The sequence below is a fragment of the Dendrobates tinctorius genome, unplaced genomic scaffold, assembly GCF_039654945.1.
Source record: "Dendrobates tinctorius isolate UK_male_01 unplaced genomic scaffold, ASM3965494v1 ptg000162l, whole genome shotgun sequence".
In the NCBI taxonomy this organism is placed as follows: Eukaryota; Metazoa; Chordata; class Amphibia; order Anura; family Dendrobatidae; genus Dendrobates; species Dendrobates tinctorius.
The window spans coordinates 22840277-22859695 of record NW_027361829.1 but is presented as its reverse complement, the minus strand read 5'-3'; the positions used below and the strand labels follow the sequence as shown (position 1 = coordinate 22859695).

At 45.2% G+C, this 19419-nt stretch overlaps 1 protein-coding gene across 6 annotated transcripts in view; it reads right to left on the bottom strand.

The window, feature by feature from the left end:
• LRRFIP2 (LRR binding FLII interacting protein 2) overlaps positions 1-19160 on the bottom strand; it is a 207489-nt gene extending 188329 nt beyond the window's left edge. For all 6 annotated transcript variants that reach the window (XM_073549894.1, XM_073549897.1, XM_073549899.1 and 3 more), the window contains exon 1: positions 19026-19160. The gene's annotated coding sequence lies outside the window, so the exon portion shown is untranslated. The remainder of the gene's footprint in view (positions 1-19025) is intronic.
• Positions 19161-19419: the final 259 nt, after the last annotated feature.

Genomic DNA, 19419 nt, shown 5'->3' with positions numbered 1-19419 from the left:
TCAGTGTGTCATCCGTGTGTAAAAATTTTGTTTGGTCTGTGTGTCTGATTTTATCATCAATGTTATTCATGGATGGATAAAGAAATTACAACGCTTCTCCTATGCTTTGCAATGTTAGATACGGACAGCACACTAATGCCACCCATAGACTTGTCACATGAATGTGTGAATGAGGCCTCATACACAGAAGCACTGTAATGTTCCCGATGGGAGAGCAGTCGCCAGAGATGTCTGGTGGCGGCTTATCTCCACGAGAACAAAGTGACTGGCTGTCCATTATTGGACATGCCTGATTGACATCTCTCCCGACTATTAGCGTCCAGGACCCCATACACATTAAACTGTCAAGCTGTCGATATCGGCTGATTTGTCTGACATTTGCATAATGTGCATGGGGGTCTCCATAATATCTCACAAATGATATATACTGTATGTATCTTTTTTACACACTTCGTTATTTCTATCTGTACAAGTTTAGCAAGCCATGACAGATAGGCCAGGTTCACATTGCGTTAATGGCCCTGCATTCAATGGGATCCGTTACATAGTGGCACTAACGCTATGTAATGGATGCGTTAACGCATCCATTGGCCGAAATGATACTAACGCATCCAAACGCATGCCAAAATCGTCATGATGCGTTACTTCATGACGCACCCCCAAACGCTGCGATTTGATTGGCCAAAAGGTACTGTAGCACACGGTTTGCCACATGTTTAGGCTAGTATGTGTCAGAATAAATTTATTTTACTCACTTAAATAACACCAATAATTCCACAGCGCTTAACAGATGTTATTGGCGCTGTCCCCATTGGGTCTGGCAATCTAGATTCCCTATCAGTATCTCGTTGGCGTATGGGAGGAAACCGGAGTACCTGGAGGAAACCCACGCAAACACGGGGAGAACATACAAACTCCTTGCAGATGTTGTTCTTGGTTGGATTTGAACCCAGGACCCCAGCGCTGCAAGGCTGCAGCGCTAACCACTGAGCACCATGCTGTCCATAAATATACCTACATCGTTCTGCATAGTAATGATAGAAAAGTAAGGGAAATAGGTAGCTCTTGCCAAAATACTGGGTACAGCAAAGTACCCTACCACATAATAGCACATATGATAACAGGTCTTCCAAAAAGACCTCGCTGCATTGGACAGCTCATGAGCGGTGTTGTTTTCTATGGGTGTCATTGGGCCCAAGTACTATATTGGGGTTGGCGACTAAAAAGGGATTCCGTCACCATGTTTTTTTTTAATCAGATACATTTTTATGGTCCTTTGTTGTATGTTGAAAAATTCAACACCCAACCGTCACCATGTTTTTGCTATATAATCTGAGTGAAGCAAGGCAAGATGTAGGGGTAGAGACACTTCGGGCATAGTGATAAAATCACTGTTTTCTTTGCTGCAGATCGTGCGGTGCTAAAATGCTGAGCTCTGTATAACCCCAACCACATTACTGATTGCCATCTTTTTGTGTATACTGTGCATAGGCAGAAAGCTTCTAATCAGTGGTGAGGATGTAAGAGCAGGACTAAACGGCACAAGACAAATAGTCCTCTAGTGATAATCTCTAGCTGATCTTACTAAAACAACACACAGTCCAGTAGGTGACACATCACTGGAATCAGTCTCTCTGCCCCTGTGAAAATATATCTGTCACTAGACAGGTGGATTTACAACAAACAATATTAATATAAAGTTATATTTCAAAAAAAGCACTTCCGCTTGTAATAAGTCTCAATCGCCAAGTGTTGAAATAAGCTGTGCAAATTAATGGCAACCCACCAGCAATCTGTTGTTTGCTTCTGCACTTTCATTAGTGTGTTGGACAGAGCAAAGAAATGTTCTGCGTATTATAAATGTTTCAGCTTTCCAACATATTTTCGTGGTTCCTTTTGGTTGGATAAAATTCAGTTTTGGTCATGTGACAGACACAAGTGCATGGCTCATTACAGCACAAATGCGGCTACGAAGAAACCAGCAGCCAAACACTCCTCACACTGCATCTTTTCTTGGTGTTTTTGTGTGAGCTGCTGCATGCCTAAAAGTGTCAGAAAAAGCGTTCTAAGGCTATGTTCACACGCTGAGTTTTTTCCTGCATGCAAAACCTACTGTTTTGGCAGTGAAGACGCGCTACTTACAAAAAGCAGGTTTTGCTCCGTTTTTGTTGTCTCTTGTACACGCTGATAAAGTTTAGTGCCCCCAAAAAAGCAACATTTCACTTCCTTAGGTTTTTGCACCAAAAACCCAGTAAAAACTGATACATGCACTTTTTGTTTCATTTTTGCACTTACCCATTGTTTCCTATGGGTGAAAAAATGCTGCAAATATACTGAAAGAAGTGACATGCTGCAGTTTTCCAAATCAGTCAGGAAAAAAAAACCAATGTGTGTGCATGAGTAAATAAGGCTATGTTCACACATTGTATTAAAAAAGCAAAAAAAGCTGCAGAAAATGCAAATTTTAAGCTGCATTTTACAGTACCAGCAAAGTCTAAGATTTCAGAAAACTCATGCACACACCCTGGGTTTTTTCCTTAACAATTTGGAAAACTGGGTTTTTTTTGCAAACTGCGGCATGTCACTTTCAGAGTTTTTTCATCCATAAACAAGTGCAAAAACACAGCAAAAAAAAAGGTATCAGCTTTTGCCACGTTTTTGGTGCAAAAACCTAAGGAAGTTATATCATGCTTTTTTTGGGGGCACCAAACTTTATCTGCGTGCACATGAGACAACAAAAATGCAAAACCTGCTTTTTGCAAGCAGCTTCTTTACTGCAAAGAGAGCAGGTTATGCCTGCAGAAAAAAAAACCGCAGCAAAGACGCAAGGTGTGAACACAGCTTAAAGGAATCTTTTCCGTATCTTGCCATTCATAAGTTCTGGCTTTTGAGTATCTTTAAATGCTCCGGGCTTTCAAGAGCGACTTAGATGGATCAAGTGTCGTCTTTGATGAGGCTCTTAATAGAAAATGCTCCAAAATAGGCACTGTCCAATCAAAAGACTGCAAAATGTTTCAGAACCTGACTTTGAGGAAGCGACTTCGTAGTCGCTGCACCTCAGACATACACACCACATGCGCCAATTGCTACACGGCACAAGCCTCAGAGTTAGGTCTAGTAAAGAGCATCTGTGGTTATCACATGATCATGGAGAGGTCTGTCCATTCTGGAAGAAAAGGTGGATTCATATCGGGCACTGTTGCAGAATATAGTCACAGGAATCATCGAAAAATCTGCAGGCAAGAATGTCCTGCAAGACACGGTTTATTATGTAAGATAAAATAAAAAACATACTTCTCTGGTTCACTGGTAAACTCTGTGCAGCAGTCACACACCTAAACGTGCAGAGATAGGCAGGAAACGCCTTGCCATAGGAGTGCCAGGGGAGGGGAACTAGATTTTTTTTTACTTTAATGTGCAGACGATCAGGCATTGGCAGCACATGTCCGCTCCATCCAAAGCGCTGGCGTCTATTGAACGCAGGCGATTCCACATGTGATCACTGAACCGTGCAGATTCACTGTGTCCAATATATTGTACGGGTGACATTTATCTTGTAGAGACTCGCAACTCCGCAAGAGAAATTGACATGCTGCGGATTGGAGAGATGTGCCACATGTCTGGCTTCGCTAGTGATCCACGGGAGTCTGTGGATGCATAGTGGGCATGGGATTTCGTGCAATCCCATCCACTATGCTGTAACATCTGGACACTGTGGGCTGGACGCTGTGCAAGTACGCAGCGTCCAACCCGCATCGTGTACTCACTGTGTGGGGTTTCTTATTGTGTATCTTCAGGAGCACTCCTAGCTTTCTTGTTACCAGCAGGCGCCAGGGTTATTTTAAGCTTAGGCCTCTTTCGCACTTCTGTTTTTGACCATCAGTCAAAATCCGCCAGGTTTTGAAAAAAACGGATCCGCCATTTTTTTTTGCGGATCCGTTTTTTTCCCATTGAGTTGCATTACTGGCGGATCTTGACGGATGGCTATCCGTTGGATCCGTTTTTGTGAGGATCCGCCAAATTTTTTTCATCCGCTGGCATGCCTGGACGGTCCTTGCAACGTTTTTTTTGTCGTTGGATCCGCATTTACCATTGCGCATGCCCGGATAAAGGAAGTCAGGGAGAAAATTAAACACTGAAATCCTTTCTGGCGGACGAAAAAATACTCTCTCTGTCTCTCTCTCTGTCTCTCCTTCCCGGCCAGCGGTTCCTTTAAAATTCTTCATTCTGCGGATCCGTCAAAATAAGGATCCTGTGCCATCCGTTCACATCAGTTAGGAACGGATCCGCTTTTCCGCCTTTTTGGCGGATTTTAACTGAAACAAAAAACTGAAGTGTGAAAGAGGCCTTAGCTGGATCTCCAAGGGATCTGCAACAATGGAACACGTGAAGATCCATAAATAAAACAATGAAGGCTTCTACTGAAGTAATCTGATCCAGAAAGCATGTTACACTCTAAAGAATACAATTTTCTGTGGTTATAATGATGGAACTTGCAACAGTAACAGAATAAAGCACAGCAAGCAGCACTATATTTCTGTTAACTGACAACCACCAAAGAGGAAACCAAATCGACAACATTATAGATAAAGGATCACTGTGACTGAGAAGAGCGGCGATGCCAGTAACAGTCGCCGCACTGTGAGCCGGGAGTGGCTGCTGATACAGCCTATGGAGCCTCAGAGCGAAGCGTCACAGGCTATGGATGACGGATTCGGGGAAGGTCGGGGGAAGCGCTGGACTCTGTCACACCTGCGTGGGAACGTTTTTTACAATAAATTGGTGAACGAGGGACAGGGTCTTGTTTTTATTTCTCTTTTTTTTTTTTATGTTTCCATTTGTGCACTATAGCAGATTACCTGGACTGTGGCGGACCTGAGTGTTTTAGTTTTTTTTTTTTAGAAATTGGTGAACCAGGGAGAGAGTTTTTCTTAAGTAATGTATTTTTGTGTTTTCTTCTTTTTAGTAGTGCGTTAGTAATAGGGATGACTGATAGATCTCTCTCCATTACTAACCCCAGCGCTTGATGCCAGCTGTGATTTTGGACAATTCACAGCTGACATCAACCTCAACTACCATTGCCATGATTGACAATGCACCAAGGCAATCAGGAATAGAGATGAGCGAAGTTGATCGGGTCCCTGCTTATTCAGCAAGCTATAGCGCTTACCGAATAAGCTGCAGAGGGAACCCGGATACCTGGAGCATGCCGACTGATCAGCTGTTCGGCACTGCAGCTTTATGTGTCACGGCTCTGTCACAGCACATGCATGGAGAGCCTATGTGTTGGGCTCTCCATACACGTGTTGTGACAGTGACACATCCGCGACATGTGCAGCTGCGGAGCCGAACAGCTGATCAGTCGGCATGCTCCAGGTATCCGGGTTCCCTCTGCAGCTTATTCGGTAAGCGCTATAGCTTGCCGAATAAGCAGGGACCCGATCAAATTCGCTCATCTCTAATCAGGAAGAGAGTAGGTGGGCTGGTAATGTTAGGATGGGAAGGGCCCAATAGCCATGGGCTTTCCCAACCTGACAATATAAGCCCACACCTGTCTGCTTTACCTTTGCTAGTTATGAAAAAATGGGGGACCTTACGTCATTTTTTTCAATTATTTATCAGAATAATGCATGTACAGTAAGCTACACACACAAGGCACTAATATCTCATGGATGTCTATTTATCTATCATTTACCTCATATCTAAGTATCTTTGTACATCTTTAACATATAAAAATATTTAATTTCTATTCTGTATTTTATTAAGGTACGCATCACACAGATGGCACACGTATGTTGGCCGTGTGCACGTGCTGCTTAAAAAAAATTGGGCATGTCTACACGTGGGTCACACGGTCAGTGTGAAACCACGGACATGTGAGCAGCCCCATATATTATAATGGTTTTGCGTGTGTACATGTCCCCGGTACATGGGAAAACTGACGCCACACGTACCACAAACTTAGAATTGTGAAGCAGGCCTAAAAGTAGTATTGTTTTCGAATCAATGGCAGTGCACTAATTTGAGCAAAAATTATTTGCAGGACCCTGCTCCAGCTAGCACATCAGTAATCTGTGGCAGCGAGACCAAAGCGCTGTGAATGATATACCACTACCTGTCGGCAGTCTGGAGACCTCTTATGAGTAGTATATTATGAAACATGTGGCAAAGATGTATTTCAAGTGAAGAAAAAAAAAAATAGAATTAGACATACTGGTAATTCGGTTTCTAGCAACCCACAACGACAGCACACCAGAGGATGTTACCCCTTTCCTAATAGGGACAGAAAATGCCAAAGATGTTAAATAACCCCTCCCACATCCTCCCTCTTAGTGTTATTATAAAGAACCACAGGAGAAGGAATGCTTCAAAATATATTTATTCTCTTTAAAAGAATGAAAATTAAGCAAAGGGAGTGATTACCCAGGCTGTCATGGCGGGTTACATTACTAGAAACTGAATTACCGGCAAGTCTAATTCTATTTTCTCTAGTAATTTCCCACGACAGCACACGGGAGCAGTACCCAAGAGTAATGGTTTAGGGAGGGACTATAGCTCAGAGGACTTTTCTCCCAAAAGCTAAGTCCTCTTCTGACATCAGGTCTAGCGTGTAATGCTTGGAGAACGTATGGTCCGAGGACCAGGTAGCAGCGCTGCATATCTGCTCGATGGAAGCACTGGCTTTCTCGGCCCAGGAGACAGATGTTGCTCTGGTAGAGTGAGCCGTAAATTTCTCTGGCGGTGGAGGCCCTGACACGATATGCCTCCAAGATTGCTCTATTGATCCAGTTGGAGACTGTGGATCTGGAAGTCTTCTTCCCCTTATTTGACTTCAAAAGTTGAACAAACAGGTTTTGGTCCTTTCTAGTTTTTTCTGTCACCTGAAGGTAATGGCGTACATTTCTCCAAATGTCCAAAGCGTGGAACAGTTTTTCTTCCTTATTTCCCAGCTCTTGATAGAAGGAGGGAAGAATTATCTTCTGAGACTTGTGAAACTCAGACTACTTTGGAAAGAAATAGCGGATACAATCACAGAATAAGTCGGTACTGCAAGATCTTCATGTAAGGTTCGTTGATTGAGAGAGCTTGTAATTCACCCATTCTCCTGGCTGTAGTTATTGCTACCAGGAAGGCTACTTTCCAGGAGAATCTGTCTACATCTCTAGATGACAAGGGCTCAAAAGGTGGTAGTGTGAGCCCCTTCAAGACAACATTGAGGTCCCAGGAAGAAACTAAGTTCTTAGTTCTTGGACGTATGCGAAATGCTGATGTCATAAACCTTCTAATCCATCGGTGGTCGGCTAACGTCTCTCAAAATAAGAGATTAGGGTCGCCACCTGGACTTTGAGGGTGCTAGGTCTGAGACCCTGCTCTAGCCCTTTCTGAAGAAAATCCAGGCTCCGAGCTAAGTTTGGCTGGTGTGGATTAGGTCGTTCGGATGCACTCTATAGGAAAAAGGACTTCCATATCTTCTGGTATATTGAGTTTGGTACCGCCTTTCGGCTTTTCTTCAGTGTCCTAATGACCCTTTCTGACAATCCTCAGGTCTTCAGGATTGAGAACTCAGAAGCCAGGCCTTCATATGTAACCTCTCAGGATCCGGATATAATATTGGTCCCTGGTGGAGGAGGCTTCTGACCAGGGGGGGGTAGCTCTACCGGTCTATCTGGAGGTTAGCAAGGGTCCCGAACCAGCTTATTTTGGGCCAGAATGGTGCTACCAAGATTACTTTGACCTTTTCTACTCTTATCTTTTGTGGAACCCTTGGTAGGATTTGTAATGGAGGGTAGGCATAGGCCAGTCTGAATGTCCATGGGTGGGTATTTCCACCTAAGCAGGATTCGGCTGGATTTAGCAAATAAAATTGATCCACTTTTGCGTTCTATTCATTTGCAAATAGATCTACCTCTGCATGGCCCCACCTTCTGGTCAGTATCTGAAAGACCTCGGGATCTAGACTCCATTACCCTGGATGGATTTCTGTTCTGCTCAGAAAATCAGACTGTATGTTTACCGCACCCTTTATGTGCAGAGCGGACAGGGAGAGGTGTTCTTCGGACCAAGAGAATATTCCGGCTGATATTACTTTCAGGTCCTCATGCATTGTACTTCCTTTATGACGAAGGTGGGCAACGGTTGTCATGTTGTCCGAGTATATTTTGACATGGGTATCCCGGACTAGGGTTACTGCGGTCTTGAGGACCTCCTCTACCGCCTTCAGTTCTCTTGAGTTTGAGGATCGTCGGCTTATCTCGTTTGACCAGCATCCCTGGAATACGTGTTGGGATACCATTTCTCCCCATCTTTTCCCACTGGAGTCCAGTTTTAGGCTATGTGCCCACGTATGCAGAAAATTTCTGCTTCAGAAACAGACTCCTTCCCAGAAAACGCGCGTTTTCCTTGCGTTTTTTGTTAAAAAACGCACGTTTTTGATGCGTTGTTTTCCGCGCGTCTTCTGGACCATAGGAAAAAGCTAAAAACGCGGCAAAATTAATGAGCATGCTGCGTTTTTAACCGCTAAGCGTTTCCTATGCGGAAAAAACAGCATCCATTGGCACAAAAAGGCCAAAATGCATTAAAATGAATGGGATGCTTGTTTTAAGCGTTTTTGAAGCAGTTTGACCCCGAAAAACGCTTCACAAACGATTACGTGGGCACACAGCCTTATAGTGATCACTGGGTCTTGCGTCCAGGGAACGTTCTCTGTCAATGAGGTCTTTACATGAGGCGGCATCCAGATCTTCTTATCCAAGGATTCTGGGATCGATCCTTGTTTGCCAGGATGTGTGTCTGAAGCGTTCTGGTGTGTGCTTGTGCCCATGCTACCATCTGGATGAAGGATGTCATATATCCAAGACTCGACATGACCCATCTTAATGACACAGCTTTGCTCTGTAGTATCTTTAACTTTGATTTTAACAAGATCTGTTTTTGTTTGGGCAATAAAGATGTTTGGCTGGGCGAGTCTAGTAGGACTCCTAAGAATGTCTTTGTTGTTGCAGGAACCATATCTGATTTTTTGAGGTTCACTATCCAGCCTAGAGACGATAAGATCTGGGTCGCCATCTGTAGATGTTCCTGTAGCATGGGTACTGAAGGAGCCACCAGCAAGAGGTCGTCGAGGCATGGAACTAAGCATATGTGCTGACTCCTGAAGTATGCCATGACCTCTGACATGATCTCAAGTGAAGATCCGTGGGGCCAAGGATAGACCGAATGGGAGGACATTGAACTGATAATGACCTGTGTGCTCTCTTGGGCAATTGCGAATCTTAAGAATCTCTGGTAAACTGGATGGATCAGGATATGATAATATGAATCCTGTAAGTCTATTGTCGACATGACGAAATCCTGCCTAACCAGAGGTACTGCTGACCTGACAGATTCCATCTTGAATCTTCTGTATATTACATAACGATTCAGGGGTTTCAGATTGATTAAAACCTGATGGGACCCGTTTGATTTCTTTATGAGGAACAGTTTAAGTAATGTTCCCTGTTTATTTCACTTTCCGGGAGTACGCAGACTACCTTTGTGGATAGCGATGAGTGAGTGTGCGCGTTACTCGAGTTTTCCGAGCATGCTCGGGTGTCCTCCGAGTAATTTTAGGCGTGCTAGGAGATTATGTTTGAGTCCCCACAAGTGATTAATTTACGGCTGCTAGGCAGCCTGAATACATGCAGGGACTGCCTGTTTGTTAGGGAATCCCCACATGTATTCAGGATATCTAGCAGCCGCAAATCATGCAGCTGCGGGGACTCAAACAATCTACGAGCATGCCCAAAACACTCAGAGGACACCCAAGCATGCTCGGAAAACTCGAGTAACGAGAACACTCTCTCATCACTAATAATAGGTGTTTTACTCCCACTATCAAGGTAGATTGTAGCTCTGGAGAGGAGAGTCGCCTTGTCTTTATCGTTTCTGGAGGATGCGAGGCAAACTATCTTTATTCCTTGCCTGACTGATGTTAGAGTCTATTGATCTTGTGCAACTGTGGAAGGAAGTTGAGATGCGACCTCCTACCGTGTTGACATCATGGCTTCTTTTGTTTCTGAGAGCGGGGAAGAAAAAGATTTCTATCTTTTCCCCCTTTCAGGCAGCTCCTGCGACCTGACTTGCCCTTCCCCTTGTACTGAGGAGTATGCTCTTGCTGGGGGCAGAAGGGTCTTTTCCTAGTATTCCTAGTCTCCGGTAAGGTCTTCTTTTTGTCCGAAGCCTTCTCTAACAGCTCATCGAGGGAAGGACCAAACATGTATTTCCCTTTGAAGGGGATAGAACACAGCTTCATTTTTAAAGCCATGTCCACGCCCCAAGATCTCAGCCAGAGTGCTTGTCTCACAGAGTTTAACAACCCTGATGATCTTGCTGCCACTCTCACAGATTCTGCAGAGGCATCTGCTAGGAACCCTGTTGCCTTCTGGAGGAGAGGCAGAGAAGCTAGGATATCATCTCTGGGAGGACCTGTGGACCAGTGTTCCGCCAACTGCCCCCTACAAGAAAGGGGAAAAGGAATAATAAGGCTCTAAACCTGCACACAGGGAATGGACAGCCCATGCCAGAGTACTCACTGGGACCGGAAGGGTGCTGGGATTTGCAGACGCAGAGCAAGAGGAATCTGACATCTCCATGCTATTTTCCACACTGTGGTCCTACCTTATATGTCTTCCTTGTCCAGGGCTCTTAGGCCGGGGTCACACTACATTCAGGCAGTCCATTAGACGGATTGAGCTACACCGCGGCATAACGCGGTGTAACGCAGTCCATTAACGCTGCCATTAACCCCTATTATCGGGCGCATCTTGACGCATGCCATAAAGCGGCATGCGCTTGCGATGTGCCGTCATTCAATGACTGAGCCTCGGACGCGGTCTGCAGCGTCTGAGGCTCCGTCACCGCTAGCACAGATGACTCATCTGCGCTAGCGGTATAGCATAACGCGATCACGTTATGCTATAGCGTTAACGCAGCCCATCAACGCTATGCGTTGAACGGGCTGAGTGTGACCCCGACCTTGTATGGGCAACAGGACTCGAGTACCTGTCCTCTGATTAGAGGACCTCCTCCCTCCAATGTGCAGGTGTGGAGAGGTGGGGAAGGGCCCGCTGACACCATCTGCGCTGTAATTTGCCTATGCATTCCAGCGTGGAACAAAAGAATCCTCTCTGTATGCTGAAGCTGGCCGGCATGTGATGTCACATCCTTCCGCCGGCTTCAGACCCAGAAGTCTTTGCAGATGTGCGTCCAGCGCAACACGCTGCTCTGGTTCTACAACGCCGGAGGAAGAGAGGGAGCTGGAGAGCTCAGAGAGGACTCCAGCTGAAGAATCTCCCACAGACCTTACCCGAAGGTGTGGACTGGAGGGGGGGGTCCCCGAGTCCAGAATGGAGACGGGAGCAGCACTAGGGGAGGAGAGGCAAGTCTGCTCCCCTGCTGAATCTCTTTCCCTCTATGACTGTTGCGGGAACAGCACAACGTGGATGACCTCTTCCTCCCTAGTAGGGACAGGAAAGAACGCTGAGGGGGAGGATGTGGGAGGGGTTATTTAACCTATTTGGCATTTCCTGTCCCTATTAGGAAAGAGGCAACATCTGGTGTGCTGCCGTGGGGGGGGTAACTAGAGAAAACACATTTTCAGGAGGAAAGACATGCTGGAAGTAGAGTATGCACATCAGTCCTACTACCTCGAATAAGGTATTAGGACTGAAACATTGGCCAGAACCCTATACAAACACTTTTTGCTACATTAATAATTTTTTTTCACTTGGAATACATCTGTGCTGTTGTATTTTACACTATATCAAGATTATTGTACCCACTGAGCACAAAATCTACCTCCATCGATGAGTGGCCACCATATCATCCTCTTATGGTCAGTAAACACCTGGGACATGGTAGCTGGACCAGGGTCATGCGGATGGTTTTGATCAACTGCCCATGTAATACACAAACTAGGTCCAAGAGCACTGAAGCTTCTGCATCTAGTATTTCTACGCTTGATCACAGAAGTTCTGTGTATTTATAAATGGATTACTATAATAATACATCGACCATATTATACCCATCCAGAAGTATAAGACCACATAAGACTATGTATACAACCAAAAGAAAAAAAAATGGCGCTACAAAATGTCACACATATATCAACAGTATTTAATATAAAATATCACAGATTTTGTTAAAAAACAGAGTAGTAATGGAGGGCTTACAACAAACCTCCCAAGAGTAGAAAGAGTAAATACAGTGGGTAGGTATGTAAAGTATTCAGACCCCTTTAAATTTTTCACACTTTGTTTCACTGCAGCCATTTGCTAAATTCAAAAAAGTTCATTTTTTTCTCATTAATGTACACTCTGCACCCCATCTTGACTAAAAATACAGAACTGTAGAAATGTTTGCAAATTTATTGAAAAAGAAAAACTGAAATATCACAAGGTCAGAAGTATTCAGACCAATTGCTCAGGATTGAATAGAAGCATCCCTTTGAGCTAGTACAGCCAAGTGTATTCTTGGGAATGATGCAACAAGTTTTTCACACCTGGATTTAGGGATCCTCTGCCATTCTTCCTTACAGATCCTCTCCAGTTCCGTCAGGTTGGATGGTGAACGTTGGAGGACAGCCATTTTCAGGCCTCTCGAGAGATGCTCAATTGGGTTTAGCTCAGGGCTCTGGCTGGGCCAGTCAAGAATTGTCACAGAGTTGTTCTGAAGCCACCCCTTTGTTATTGTAGCTGCGTGCTTAGGGTCATTGTCTTGTCGGAAGGTGAACCTTCAGCCAAGTCTGAGGTCCAGAGCACTCTGGAAGAGGTTTTCATCCAAGGATATCTCTGTACTTGGCTGCATTCATGTGTCCTTCAAATGCAACCAGTCATCCTGTCCCTGCAGCTGAAAAATACCCCCATAGCATGATGCTGCCACCACTATGTTTCACTGTTGGGATTGCATTGGGCAGGAGATGAGCAGTGCCTGGATTTTGCCACACATACCACTTAGAATTATCACCAAAAAGCTCTATTGTCGTCTCATCAGACCAGACAATCTTATTTCTCATATTCTGGGAGGTCTTCATGTGTTTTTTAGCAAACTTTATGCAGGCTTTCATATGTCTGGCACTGAGGAGAGGCTTCCATTGGGCCACTCTGCCATAAAGGCCTGACTGGTGGAGGGCTGCAGTGATAGTTAACTTTGTGGAACTTTCTACCATCTCACTACTGAATCTGTGGAGCTCAGACAGTGATCTTGGGGTTCTTCTTTACTTTTTTCACCACGGCTCTTCTCCCAGGAATGCTCAGTTTGGCTGGATGGTCAGGTCTAGGAAGACTTCTGGTGATCCCAAACTTCTTCCACTTAAGGCCACTGTGCTCTTAGGAACCTTGAGTACTGCAGAATTTATTTTGTAACCTTAGTCAGATCTGTGCCTTGCCACAATTCTGTCTCTGAGCTCCTTGGCCAGTTCCTTTGACCCCATGATTCTCATTTGGTCTGACATGCACTGTGAGCTCTTAAATAGACAGGTGTGTGACTTTAACAAAAATAAAGTCCTATCAGTTTAATTAAACACAGCTGGACTCCAATGAAGGCGTAGAACCATCTCAAGGAGGATCACAAGGAAATCGACAGACACTGAAATATGAGTGTCTCGGCAAAGGGTATGAATAATTATGACCATGTGATATTTCAGTTTTCCTTTTTTAATAAATTTGCAAATTTTTCTACATTTATTTTTTTTCCAGTCAAGATGCGGTCCAGAGTGTACATTAATGAGAAAAAAAAATTAACTTTTTTGAATTTACCAAATGGCTGCAATGAAACAAAGAGTGAAAAATTTAAAGGGGTCTGAAGACTTTCCGTACCGACTGTAGTTCCTTGCAACATCTGCAAGCAGTTTGTATATTCTCCCCATGTTTGCGTTGGTTTCCTCCAGGTTCTCCGGTTTCCTCCCAAGCTGCAAACACATACTGATAGGGAATGTACACTGCTCAAAAAAATAAAGGAACACGTAGGCTAAGTTCACACGTACCGGAACTCTCGTGGAAATTACCGCGAGAATTCCGGAATTCCATTCCGCGGGAAAATCGAATTTTAAATTCCTGCGATTTTCCCACGGAAAAACTAGCATTTTGCAAGCGTAATTAGCTTGCAGAATTGCTAGCGTTTTCCAAGCGATCTGGAGCATCAACATAGTGTTTGACGAGTGTGACCAACTTTTTACTATTGAGGCCGCCTATGCGGCATCAATAGTAAAAGATAGCATGTAAAAAATAATAATAAAAAAAAAATATATTGTTATTCTCACCTTCCGACGTCCCACGCTGCCTTCTCGCCTCTCTCCACGCTCCCGGTCCCAGTAGTCCTTTGCGCGAATTACCGCGATGACGTCCGTTCTCGCGGGATCGCTACGTCTCGCGGTCATTCGCGATGACGTTGCGCAAATGACCGCGAGAATTCGCGATCCCGCGAGAACGGACGTCATCACTCGCAAAGGATTACTGGGACCGGGAGCATGGAGAGAGGCAGGAAGGCTGCGCGGGACGTCGTAAGGTGAGAATAACATTATTTTTTATGTTAAATTCTATTTTTTACAGGGATATGGTACCCAAAGCCCGGAGGACAGTCTCGTCTCCTCCGGACCGTGGGTACCATCCACAAATGTTCTGCTTACTTCTCGCATGGTGTGCACAGCCACATGCGGAAAGTAAGCAGAACAATGCATTCCTATGAGTGCGGGATCACCGCGTTTCCGCGAAATTAATGAGCATGCTGCGGTTTTTACCGCAAAGTGATTCCGCCGCGGTAAAAACCGCAGCATTAGCACAGCATTGCGGAATCCCATAGGAATGCATTGGATGCTTATTTTTCGCGTTTTCGCGGCAAAATCGCGCGGATAAAACCGCCGCGGAAACGCGAAAAAAACGCCACGTGTGAACTCAGCCTTAAACAACAGAATATAACTCCAAGTAAATCAAGCTTCTGTGAAATCAAACTGTCCACTAAGGAAGCAACACTGTTTGACAATCAATTTCACATGCTGTTGTGCAAATGGAATAGAAAACAGATGTAAATTATTGGCAATTATCAAGACACCCTCAATAAAGGAGTGGTTTTGCAGGTGGGGACCACAGACCACATCTCAGTACCAATGCTTTCTGGCTGATGTTTTGGTCACTTTTGAATGTTGGTAGTCCTTTCACACTCGTGGTAGCATGAGACGGACTCTAAAACCTACACAAGTGGCTCAGGTAGTGCAGCTCATCCAGGATGGCACATCAACGCGAGCTGTGGCAAGAAGGCTTGCTGTGCCTGTCAGTGTAGTGTCCAGAGGTTGGAGGCGCTAACAGGAGACAGGCGAGTACACCAGGAGACGTGGAGGGGGCCGTAGGAGGGAAATAACCCAGCAGCAGGACCGCTACCTCAGCCTTTGTGCAAGGAGGAACAGGAGGAGCACTGCCAGAGCCCTGCAAAATGATCTCCAGCAGGCCAAAAATGTGCATGTGTCTGCACAAACGGTTAGAAACCGACTCCATAAGGATGGTCTAAGGGCCTGATGTCCACAGATGGGGGTTGTGCTCACAGCCTAACACCTTGCAGGACGCTTGGCATTTGCCACAGAACACCAGGATTGGCAAACTCGCCACTGGCGCCCTGTGCTCTTCACAAATGAAAGCAGGTTCACACTGAGCACATGTGACAGACGTGACAGAGTCTGGAGATGCCGTGGAGAGCGATCTGCTGCCTGCAACATCCTTCAGCAACACCGGTTTGCGGTTTGGCAGTGGGTCAGTAATGGTGTGGGGTGGCATTTCTTTGGAGGGCCGCACAGCCCTCCATGTGCTCACCAGAGGTAGCCTCACTGACAATAGGTATCGAGATGAGATCCTCAGACCCCTTGTGAGACCGTGTGGTTGGCCCTGGGTTCCTCCTAATGTAGGACAATGCCAGACCTCATGTGGCTGGAGTGTCAGCAGTTCCTGCAAGATGAAGGCATTGAAGCTATGGACTGGCCCGCCCATTTCCCAGACCTGAATCAGATTCAGCACATCTGGGACATCATGTGTCGCTCCATCCACCAACGTCACTTTGCACCACAGACTGTCTAGGAGTTGGCGGGTGCTTTAGTCCAGGTCTGGGAGGAGATCCCTCAGGAGACCATCCGCTGCCTCATAAGGAGCATGCCCAGGCGTTTTACAGTAGGGAGGCCATACAGGCACGTGGAGGCCACACACAATACTGAGCCTCATTTTGGCTTGTTTTAAGGACATTACACTTTAATTTTGTGTGTGACTCCAAATCCAGGCCTCCATTGGTTAATAAATTTGATTTCCATTGATGATTTTTGTGTGGTTTTGTTGTCAGCACGTTCAACTTTGTACAGAACAAAGTATTCAATGAGAATATTTCATTCATTCAGCTCTAGGATGTGTTATTTGAGTGTTCCCTTTATTTTTTTGAGCAGTGTAGATTGTGAGCCCCAATGGGGACAGGGATGACAATATATGTAATGCGCTGTGGAATATGATGGCGCTATATATGAAAGCATAATAAATAAAAAATACTAGGCACTTCATCACTACATAGTAATATGTGACAGTCCCAGTGTAGGACAGTAAGTTGACAATACTATATAGTAATATATGACAGTCCCGGTATAGGACAGCGAGGTGACAATGCTATATAGTAATATGTGACAGTCCCGGTATAGGACAGTGAGGTGACTCTACTATATAGTAATATATGACAGTCCCGGTATAGGACAGCGAGGTGACAATGCATATAGTAATATGTGACAGTCCTAGTATAGGACAGTGAGGTGACACTACTATATAGCAATATGTGACAGTCCCGGTATAGGACAGTGAGGTGACACTACTACATAGCAATATGTGACAGTCCCAGTATAGGACAGTGAGGTGACACTACTATATAGTAATATGTGACAGTCCCAGTGTAGGACAGTGAGGTGACAATACTATATAGCAATATGTGACAGTCCCGGTATAGGACAGTGAGGTGACACTACTATATAGCAATTTGTGACAGTCCCAGTGTAGGACAGTGAGGTGACATTACTATATAGCAATATGTGACAGTCCCGGTATAGGACAGTGAGGTGACATTACTATATAGCAATATGTGACAGTCCCAGTGTAGGACAGTGAGGTGACATTACTATATAGCAATATGTGACAGTCCCAGTGTAGGACAGTGAGGTGACAATACTATATAGTAATATGTGACAGTCCCAGAGTAGGACAGTGAGGTGACAATACTATATAGTAATATGTGACAATCCCAGTGTAGGACAGTGAGGTAACACTACTATATAGTAATATGTGACAGTCCCGGTATAGGACAGTGAGGTGACACTACTATATAGCAATATGTGACAGTCCCGGTATAGGACAGCGAGGTGACAATGCATATAGTAATATGTGACAGTCCTAGTATAGGACAGTGAGGTGACACTACTACATAGCAATATGTGACAGTCCCGGGATAGGACAGTGAGGTGACACTACTACATAGCAATATGTGACAGTCCCAGTATAGGACAGTGAGGTGACACTACTATATAGTAATATGTGACAGTCCCAGTGTAGGACAGTGAGGTGACAATACTATATAGCAATATGTGACAGTCCCGGTATAGGACAGTGAGGTGACACTACTATATAGCAATTTGTGACAGTCCCAGTGTAGGACAGTGAGGTGACATTACTATATAGCAATATGTGACAGTCCCGGTATAGGACAGTGAGGTGACATTACTATATAGCAATATGTGACAGTCCCAGTGTAGGACAGTGAGGTGACATTACTATATAGCAATATGTGACAGTCCCAGTGTAGGACAGTGAGGTGACAATACTATATAGTAATATGTGACAGTCCCAGAGTAGGACAGTGAGGTGACAATACTATATAGTAATATGTGACAATCCCAGTGTAGGACAGTGAGGTAACACTACTATATAGTAATATGTGACAGTCCCGGTATAGGACAGTGAGGTGACACTACTATATAGTAATATGTGACAGTCCCGGTATATGACAGTGAGGTGACACTACTATATAGTAATATGCGACAGTCCCGGTATAGGACAGTGAGGTGACACTACTATATAGTAATATGCGACAGTCCCGGTATATGACAGTGAGGTGACACTACTATATAGCAATATGTGACAGTCCTGGGATAGGACAATGAGGAGACACTACTATACAGTAATATGTGACAGTCCCGGTATAGGACAGTGACGTGACACTATTATATAGTAATAGGTGACAGTCCCGGTATAGGACAGTGAGGTGACACTACTATATAGTAATATGTGACAGTCCCGGTATAGGACAGTGAGGTGACTCTACTATATAGTAATATGCGACAGTCCCGGTATAGGACAGTGAGGTGACACTACTATATAGCAATATGTGACAGTCCCGGTATAGGACAGCGAGGTGACACTACTATATAGTAATATGTGACAGTCCCGGTATAGGACAGTGAGGTGACACTACTATATAGTAATATGTGACAGTCCCGGTATAGGACAGCGAGGTGACACTACTATACAGTAATATGTGACAGTCCCGGTATAGGACAGCGAGGTGACACTACTATATAGTAATATGTGACAGTCCCGGTATAGGACAGTGAGGTGACACTACTATATCGTAATATGTGACAGTCCCGGTATAGGACAGCGAGGTGACACTACTATACAGTAATATGTGACAGTCCCGGTATAGGACAGCGAGGTGACACTACTATATAGTAATATGTGACAGTCTCGTTATAGGCCAATGACATGACACTATTACATAGCTCCCCCTTGTGGCAGGGCTGAGCAGCACACCAGGAGAGCAGGCAGTGTAGCACAACTATATGCGCTGTCACACTCCATTGTACTTCCCTGTCTCTCCACGAGACAAGCTGCTGAGTGAAGAGCACATGCTGTCCGTGCTCCGGAGGCCCGTGCAGACTCGGCACCCAGCACAGGCAGGAGGCATAAGGGGAGAACACCTACCTCCACACACTCGGTTGTCACCGCGGTGCCTTTTCTCTCGAGGTTTCTCGCTCTACGTCCGGCCGGTGACGCACTCTGCGCATGCGCAGGGAGCCGACCCCAGCCTGCCGAGCCGTGACGTCAGAGTGGTAAGGAATTGGGGATGGCTGGGTGGGGACACTTGTCAGTGACTAACCAATAGTGGCGCCGGTACAGCTGTGACTACTTCCGCCTTGTCTGCGCTCCGCTGAGCTTTGGCACCGGGCTGGGCGGTCGTGCTGAGCTCGATGTTGTAGCACCCCTCGGGTCACAGACGGTCGTGTCTGCACCAGTCTGTGCCCGCTGCTCTGAGGAAAAGATGGACGTGTGTATTGTGCCCCCTAGTGACCGGCACACGGGACTGCTCAGTGTAATG